Source organism: Sapajus apella, unplaced genomic scaffold (genome assembly GCF_009761245.1).
Source record: "Sapajus apella isolate SASKATOON/1434 unplaced genomic scaffold, GSC_monkey_1.0 scaffold31, whole genome shotgun sequence".
Classification (NCBI taxonomy): domain Eukaryota; kingdom Metazoa; phylum Chordata; class Mammalia; order Primates; family Cebidae; genus Sapajus; species Sapajus apella.
This window is the reverse complement of record NW_022436971.1, coordinates 16,898,588-16,907,999: the sequence shown is the minus strand read 5'-3', so window position 1 is coordinate 16,907,999 and position 9,412 is coordinate 16,898,588.

Here is a 9,412-nt window from a genome sequence, read left to right as displayed (position 1 = left end):
CCTTTACTGTTGTACCCCCAGGCTCCCTAGCATTGTGTCTGGCACACAGTAGGTGCTCAACAAATTTGACTTATTTAATGAATAACAATTGAACTACTGAACTGATCATCCATGCTTGGAAGACGAAACTGCTACTCAGCAAAAGAGACTTAAAAAAAATTGTCGTGACTTTAAATGAGTCTTAGCATTCAGGGGAGCGGGGTAGGTGGGGGAAAGGGTGAGCACGCAGCTGCGCACAGATCACTCCAGCGGGCGCGCACCAGAACCACCCCCAACGAACACTCGAATGTTCCCCTAGAGGCATTGTCAAATATTTTCCATAAGACAAAATATGAAGTTAGTACATGAAATTAGCAGTATATGGTTTTAGCAACTTATGGCTTATGTTGTTATGTAACCATGAGACAATCAGGCATTTTTCACAAAGCCCCCTCGGGGAAACCTTCTGTGACCATGTCCCATCAGGCCCTGACCCTGAAGGAAGGTCCCACGGTCCTCCCTGCCCTTTAAGCATGAGAATGGAGCAGATGAGAACATCACAGCCTTCCTTTCTGGGACAAGATTGCAGGTGACACAGGAGCAGATATGTGGGCAGCTGTGCCTGCCTTGGACAGAGCAACAGGCCAGACCAACACGAGAGAATTTGCTGACGGACTGCAGGTGGGCAGAGCTGCTGACGCAGGAAGCGCTGAGCTGCCCAGGGTCACCGAGGTGGGGTTTGAGGGCTTCCCCTTTGGAAAGGGGGAAGGAAGCGCTCCCAAGGGCCATGGCAGTGAGGAAAAGGGCCCCAGGAGGCCGGCTCCAGTGAGGACAGGGACTCCCAGTGGGATGGGAGGGCAGATGCCTGGGTGGAGAAATTCTTCAGGTCCGAGGATTCTTCTGGATGTTGCAGTACCACTGTGTACAAGTCAGCAGCTGGGGGTATCCTCCATGATCTGGAAGCTGTGAGGGGGAGGAGAGGTTGTAGGGAGAGGCCGTTAGGAGACCCACCCTCCTACCTCAGGGAGCTCACTAGCTCTTCAAGCAAAGGGTTTGCTGGCACTCAGACTTCCTGCAAGCAGGCAGGCAGCACACCAGGAGTGCGGCCACCACCCAGCACCCAGGCTGGTGAGATGGGGGTGGATGCAGCCAGCGGGAGGGAACTCACCTCTCTTGAGTGTCCAGCAAGGCCGGCACTGTGCTAGGGGTGGAAGCCACAGCCCCTGCACTGAGGACCATGCAGGCCATGGAGAGGGCAAACACAGAAACAGACAAGCTTCCTGCAGCCTGAGTGCAGCCTGGGGCCCTCCACCCACCACCTCCTTCAGGGGCTCAGCTGAAGTGTCCCTGAGGCACCTTCTAACCCTGCATCCTATGAGACTGCCTTATCAGCTCACCCTCTAGGATGAGGACTTCCTGGCAGAGACACAGATAAGCCAAGGCTGGGGCCACTGAGGAGAGGGAGGGCTGAGGGAGGCCAGATCTGAAGATGTGGGAGCCACAGCACAGGGACCCGGCACTGACCTGTGACCGCTGTGGATGCACCCTTCAGGTGCACCAGCTCAGCAGCACTGATCCGGAGAACTCTGGGGAGGCAGTGGGCAGCTCTCTGGCCCCCAGGGTCTACTCACATGCTCCGCTCCAGCGTGCTGGAACTCTGAAGGGGATCTGGGCCATGCTGCGGGCTCCTTCCACTGTTTCAGGCATCACATTGAACCCTGGAGAAAGTTCCAGGCCTAGTTCTGGAAACTCCAGCACATCTCTGAATTTCTCAGGGATTCAGTTTCTTCCACTGGTCTGCAAAGGGAAGGGGGCCAGCTCAGTGCCAAGGCATGATCTAGGTCTGACACTCTGTGATTCCATTTCATTTCTTTAAATCCCTTTTTAAAGGGATTTAAAGGCCCTACACTCACAGGATGGGCCCATCTCTTTTGCCCCAAGTCCTCACACTCCAGAGAAGGCATCTGAAGCAGTCTGCTCCTTCTGATGCAAAATAAATCCACGGACACTCATCCTCCCTGGGCACCCAGGCCCAGAGCCCAGAGAACAGTGGCTGCCTGGAGGCATCAACGCCACCAGCCTCTTACCCCCTCCACCTCCCTTTACGTCCTTCCCTAGGCTTGGCTAAGGAGGCAGCAGGGAAAAGAGGTGCAATTGCAGGAGAGAAGAGGAGGGCGGCGGACGCGGCTGGACCCAGGGGGCTGCAGGAGCTGGGACTCCGCACCGCAGGCTGGGAAATGCACTTTCAGCCTCAGCTGAAACCCATGCACAGAGTTCCTCAAGAAGCCTCTCAAGACCCTCACGGGCATCAGAGCATACTAGGTGCTGAGGACAATGGCCTGCAAGCTTCACATGACAAATTGAGGCCCTCTGTCCCCACTCTTCCAGCAAATTGAGGCCATTTTCCAGGAACAGTGAAGTCAAAGAAGCTGCTTTTTTCACATTACTCAGAAACAGGCAATGCCTCCAGTCACAGATGCCAGCCGTACACAGGGGCCATTCTGAAGGCAGAGCCAGATGCACCACCAGTCCAGAAGCCCAGAGAAACTACAACCAGCGCTACCTCGGCTTGGGGAGCACGCACCTGGGGCTTCCTGGGGGACAGCCATTGTAGGAAAGGGGGCCTTTCCTTAGCCAGCATCCCTGCTTCTTCTTCCACCACCTTCCCTCTGTGGAGCTGCTCCCGGGAGACCTGGGGCCTCAGCCAGCATGGGCAGGAACTCCCAGAGGACACGGGAAGGACTCCTGCAATTCGGACTAGAGGTATGGGTGCCCTGCAGCACAGGGCCTATGAGGAGACAAGCAGCTCAGCTTCACAGGTGGAAGGAGGCACGCACTTCCTTCCAGGACAGCAACCTGAGTGGTTTGTCCCTGGCCTGGTCAGGTAGAGATGGGGTGAGGCTGCTCCTGGGGAGGAGGGGCACCTCTGCCCAAGCCCCTCTCAGGGGAGAAGACAGGCATCCTACACACCCACGTCCTCCATCCATGAACATTTACTGATCCCTCAGTAAGCTCCAGGCCCTGTGCTAGGGTTGGGGTGGGGGGGTGGGATCAGGAGCTCATAGACCAGATAAGAGCAGAGAAAGCTGTAATTAAACTACCGGATGCCGAACAATGACCAGCCCAGGTCAGGGCACAGACTCGGGGCCTCTGCTTGAGCAGCAGAGGGCCTGGGGCTGGGGCTGAGCAGGGTTGCAGGGGAGCGAAAGGTCGAAGAGAGGGTGTGGCCGTGCGGGTCCCGCCTAGCCAGGCACGAGAGCACTCCAGGTGGGAATGTGCCACCCCAACCCCGGGCACCCCCTCCCCCCGGGAACCAGGCGCCCGGTGACACAGGCCGCCCTCTTTGAGGGCCTGGATTGAGGAAGTTGGGGTCAGAGCTCCAGACTGGAGTCCCTCTTGCTGAATTCCCCTTCCAGACATCAGAGGCAAAGAGGAACCCTCATTCAGAGACCACCTGCACCAGCGCTTCCGGGCTGGGTCAGAAAAACAGGTTGTCCTCGCCGCCCGCGCCGCGCTGGCGCCTGCAGCAGGTTCCTCTTCTGGGCCCTAGCACGCAGCCAGAGCTCCGGGGAGGGGAGTGCAGCCCGCGGGGGCGGGGCCAGTCGAAGCCCCGCCCATTGCCCTGATTCTGCCCCGCCCCCGCCCAGGCCTGCCCACTGCCGTGCCATGCCACGCCCCCTCCCGCTCCCCTCGCAGTGTTACATTCAAGGCCCTGCCCACCGCTCCTCCCACACTCTGGCCTCTGGGAGGGCCTCCAGGTTCACCTGCCCAGCCTCACCCCCCACCATTTGCTACTCCACACGCACCGCCTCACGCCTCCAGGCATCCAACCGGCCTGGCAGTCGCCTCTTTTTAAGTCCCTGTCATTGCTTAAGACCTTTCATCATTCCTGGGCCCGGGTATAATCTTCCTCTCTTCTAACAACCCCACCTCCAACCCGCCCCCCCAGACCCTGGCAATCCTGCCTGCTGCTTTGACAGCTTCAGACAGACCCCTGTGGTCTCCACCCTGCGAGGCACTTTGGGGTCCTGAAGAAATATGTGTGGGGTGGCATGAGAGGGGCTCCTCCGTGACTCCCACTTCACATCAGGCCTTTCCCTGCAGAATTCCGTGAACCTCGAGGCTCCAGGACTCCGTCCCTCGCAGCAGGGCCCTGCCTCTGGATCAACGTTCCTCCGAGGGTGCCTGGAGAATCCTCCTTTATCTACAAGAACGCTGGTGGCTCCGGGACCTAGGCTTCCTTCAGAATGGCTCAGCTCGCACTCCGCACACCTACTGTGCGCTCTCTAGGCTGGACACCAGGAAAGCTCCACTCTGCTAAGCCTGTGAACTCTGGGGTCAATGAAACCCCAGGGTCAAACCCTGGCTCTGTGACCCTGAGAAAGTTGTCTGACTTCCCTGAGCCTCGGTTTCCTGAGCTACAAAATGGGAACAGGAATCGTTGTCTGTCTTGCACCCTTGTTACGATGACGGACGGTGTGGAGTGGGCTCTCAGTCTGAGGTCATGGAATACCCAGATCAGTGTGGGAATGAAGAGCACCAGCTCTGAACCAAATGACCGGAGCTCACACCTGGGCTCTGCCACCCACTGTTGAGTAACCTTGAACAAGTTTCCTCATCTTACTCTGCCTCAGTTTTCTCATCTGTAGAATGGGCATAATGTGGTGCAGAGTTTCTACTAGGAGGGATTAAAAACGGTCTGGAAATCAATAGTGGTGACGGCTGCACAACCTTATGAATATAAGTCACATCCCTGGGTTGCGCACCTGAAATGGTGAAAATGGTTTTATATATTTTTCCACAATTTTTAAAAATTAATGTGCTATGAAGCAATGGATTGCACACTTTCAATAGGTGAATTGTATACTATGTTAATTTCTCTCAATACAACTGTTTTTAGAAAATGGTAAGAATGGAGATAATCATGCTGCCTGTCTCCGAGGCTCATGAGAGGAGATGGAATGAGTTCACACAGTGCTTAGACGAGCTTACGACAGTGACCAGCATGGGGTGAACACTCAACTGGTGTCAACTGGCATATTAAATATACTTCATATGTCATCTCATTTCATCTCTGTAACAATTCTATGGGTTAAAATATATTTTTCCTCATTTTATGGGTAAGAAAATTGACAATCAGAAACGTTAAGTCACTTTTGTGTGGAAGTGGCAGAGCCAGGATTCAAACCCCAGTTGTGTCTGATGCCACAGTTATTCTGGGTCTCGGGGAAGGTGTTGGGAAGGCACCCTGAGGCGAGAACACGGTGGCTCCCAGTGGCCAGCTTGGGGAGAAACAGCAGCAGCTACACCTGCAGGTGGGGGGTGGGGAAACAGGCTGCAGTGGGCAGGTGAGTGGGGGAGATGGGGGTGGGCGCAACTTCCCTGATCCATTTAGAACTGAAATGCCCCACTCGCTAAACCATGAGCTCCCACTGTGGCCAGAGCACCTGAAATGCAGCAAGCACTTGAAACCCATCACCTTCCTGAGGAAGCAGAAGCACCACGGGGTTTGGGGATCTGTGAAAGTCTGGGTTTTCTGGGGCCTTTTTCATTTTGTTTTAGGATCCTTTTTTAAATTGTATTATTATTCAACCCACTCAGAAATGCCTGAACTTTCCACTTCCAAGTTGGCTGGAAATCACCTCACAGGGATGTCGCTAAGTGAAAATTAAAGTTCTTGACATTTGAGATGTCATCCTGCTCAGACACGAAACAAAAGGTCACCGGCATGAAGGTCAACCTGTGAACGGTGAGGTTCCCACAGCAACACCCAAGTAATACTGGATACCTCTGAGATCACTGCCATCAAGCCACAGCCCCCGGGGGATCCTAAGCAGGGGGCCTCCCACTTGGCTGGAAGAGCAGGAGAAGATTCTGGGCTCCGCAAGAGGGCTGGCAGCTATGGAGGCTACGTGGCCTGGGATGCTCCATTCCCCCTCGGGATGTCCAGCTGGGCTGGGCTGGCCTCTTCTGAAAATGGAACTCACATTTGACCCCTGGGGGAAGCCAGTGTCAGTCTGGGGGAGCCAAAGAGGTCCCCAAACCAGTCCAGGAGGCAAAACAGGGACCTGGAGCCAGGGGATGGAGCAGTGGATTCAACGCCAAAGGGGCTGGGTTGATTCACTTGGTTCTCACGGCAGCCACCCAAAGCGAGGGCTGCAGAGGCTCACAGCCGGGGAGTAGCTAGAGCCACGGGGATGCCCGTGGGGCCGAAACATAGGGTGATGTCCAGGTGCAAGTGCTGCCAGAGGTGGCCTGCGCTGGCCTCACAGGGCAGCGAGGGGGTTCTGGGGTCAGGTCATGCGTCAGGAGCCAGAACAGCTCATGTCAAACCAAGACAAGGTGTAAACTAGGTCAAGACAGCTCACCTTCAAATCTGAAAACAGCCCTACACTGGGGATGGGTTTGCAGCAAACCTAGAACATGGAGTTTGGGAGGTTGGGAGGTTAAACACATTCCCAGGCCACACACATTTGCTTTAAAGGGAGGAAAAATGAGGTCTGGGAGCTCCTCTGGAGCTTCACATCTGCTGTGCCACCTGCACAATTCTAAAGCGGGACTTGGAGTTGGAGCCCAAGGCCCCCTCGGCTCCCTGGTCTCCCCTCCCCCCTCTCCAGCCAGCAGGACGCTTCAGGCTGAGGTGCAAAGGGGCGTGGCCGAGCTCAGATCTGACCCTCAGGCTTTGAGTGTACAGGTTGCTCTGGGCTTTGCTCTTGGAGCCAAGGGCCCCAGAGCAGGTGAGCTCCAGGCAGCCAAGGGAGCGGCCCTCCAAGCTCCTCCCCTCCCTCCTCGCAGGCCTGCAGGGGAGAGGACCTTTCACCCATGTGGGGGTCCACTTCTCCCTGCAGCTCTGCATCTTAGAAAGATGCCAGATGGGATGTCACCTATGGCCACCTCAGCAGCACGGGCACCCCATCCTCCTGTCCTGACGGCACAAAATGGCTGCTGGGTCCTTCTTCCCCTCTGCAAAGCGGTTGGATCTCCTTTAGCAGTAGCTCTCAGACCATGGCTGTCCCCTCAGTCTCCAACTCATTCTCTCCCTCTAGCCATCTTCCAACAGCCTCCTGGCTGGCTCACAGCAACATGCGGCACGAGCTGCCAGTCATCCCTCCATACCAGGGAGCCCCAAACATGAGGGCCACAGAGCTGCGCCTAAAGCTTTACCTGAAAACTCAGTGCTTAAGGGACCAGGCGCAACCAGGTGAAGCCCCCCAGGCCCTCTCGCCCATCACCTACGCAGCGCTTCAGGCCCGAGCGCCACCTTTGCAGCCCGTGTTTCTGGGTCCCAAGCTCTAGTCTACATATCCAGGGTCTGTCTCAGTGGTGAACACCAGTTGAAGGCTCTATGCTGTGGTGTAAAGTCGTCCCCATTTTACGTATTGGGAAGCCAGGGTCCAATGAGGCAGGTGGGAACCTAGTAAATGGCAGAGCCCAGACAGAGCCGGCCACCTAGTGAAACCCCATGTCACCACCCTTGGAGCCCACCTGGGCCTCCTTCGCTCAGGTCCACAGTGACCCCGCTGGCTCCGCAGCCCCATCAAGTTCCACAGGCCCTCAGAAGGTCGAAGGCCCCCAAAACAGTTCAGCCAGAACAATTTGCCGTGGAAACGGTGACTCCAGGAGAGAGGCCGAAGAATGTGCATGCCTCCCCCAGCTTCTGCGCCGTCATTCCGCTCTCTCAAAGTCTGGTCCCTGCCTCACTGACATCCTTCACATTTCACAGATGGGAAAACTAAGGCAAAGGGCAGCTGCACGGACCATCTTACCGTCGCTAAGTAGGGAAGTTGGAATCTGAGCCCAGATTTCAGGCTCCAGGGCGTCTCTCCAAGGAGGGCACTGCCCATGAGACCGATCTCCATCACCCTCCCTGCCCCAGGGCAGCCCTTACATTCCCTCCTCCAAGCTACACACCATCCTGACCACACTGCTGCTCATACAGGAGGGAAAGGAAGGTTGATGGTGTGAGATACCAAAGGGCTGTGATGCCTCTTCATTTTAAGAAGCCACATCCTTTCCCACCTTATAAGAACAGGCATTGGAGGATGAGAATAGATGGCTCATTAACTATTGATTCACATTGCTCTGGGAGATGATTTCGAAACATGCACCAGCCACAGTCTCGTGGGAGCATCAGGATACACCTGTAGCCCATTTCCTACAACTCAAGAAGGTTATACAGAGCTGTCAGGTCAGGTGGGTACGGTAGAAATCTCAGCTAAACTGTCACCTGATAACACCAGTGCAATGCCAGGGCACCAGGGGACATCAGAGGCATTGTTACCTTTGGAGGACTGCACTCAGAAGGTCTGGGCACTCAAAGCAAACACTGTTTAATGGAATAGCTGAATATTATGACATCCTACAACATCTGCAAGCCAAAAACTCACAGCAAGGATGAGTAAAAGAACACTCTGTGTGTGTGTGTATAAATATCTATACATATGTATATCTCACATGCAAATATCATAAACATATATGTGTGTATATATATATAAAGAGATAGAGAGAGAAGAGACAAGACGTAAAATACCATCACAGGTCTTGTGATACATAGTAATCTGTCCTGAAAGCCAAAAAGAGGTATGAAGATAGGTTTGGAACTATCTCCTTACCTCTTTTTGACTTTCTGGAAGGACTTGGGGGGAGTTGTACGTGTCTCCTTGTTCACGTTATAGGATGATTCTGTATTGTTGAAATCTAGCACCTTAATAAAATAACAATGGCTTCTCCTTTGCAATGAATCTTGCTGTTTGGGAGGGCTCCGTCTTAGAAATAGAAGCTGGCTCTTGTAAATATTTGGTTAATTAGCTGTCCTATCTCAAATAAATGCTTTGCTCTCAGTGCTTTTGGTGGTTAACAATTTGTGAAGCAGTTTTATATGCGTTAGCAAGTGGCCGAAACATAATCAGCGCTGAATAAAAATTGATTGAATTGAATCAAGTTATCCAATTTGATTTTCACAATGGCCTATGGGGGTTAGGTTTCTGTTGGAGGGAAAAGTTGCCTTTAAAAAATATAACTTGGCCAGGCATGGTGGGTCATGCCTGTAATCCCAGCACTTTGGGAGGCAGAGGCAGGTAGATAACCTGAGGTCAGAAGTTCAAGACCAGCCTGGCCAACATGGCAAAACCCCGTCTCTACTTAAAATAGAGACTGGGCATGGTGGCAAGCACCTGTAATTTCAGCTACTCAGGAGGCTAAGGCACAAGAATCACTTGAACCCAGGGGACAAAGGTTGCGGTGAGCCGAGATTGTGCTACTGCACTCCAGGCTGGGTGATGGAGCAAGACTCTCTTGCTCCAAAAAAAAAAAAAAAAAAAAAAGAAGAAGAAATAAATAAAAACAAGTCACATGCCCATAGTGACTGAATTCAATCACTACAAAGGGTTATACAATCCACGTTAGTGTCCTCCTCATTTCATACCCCCATTCA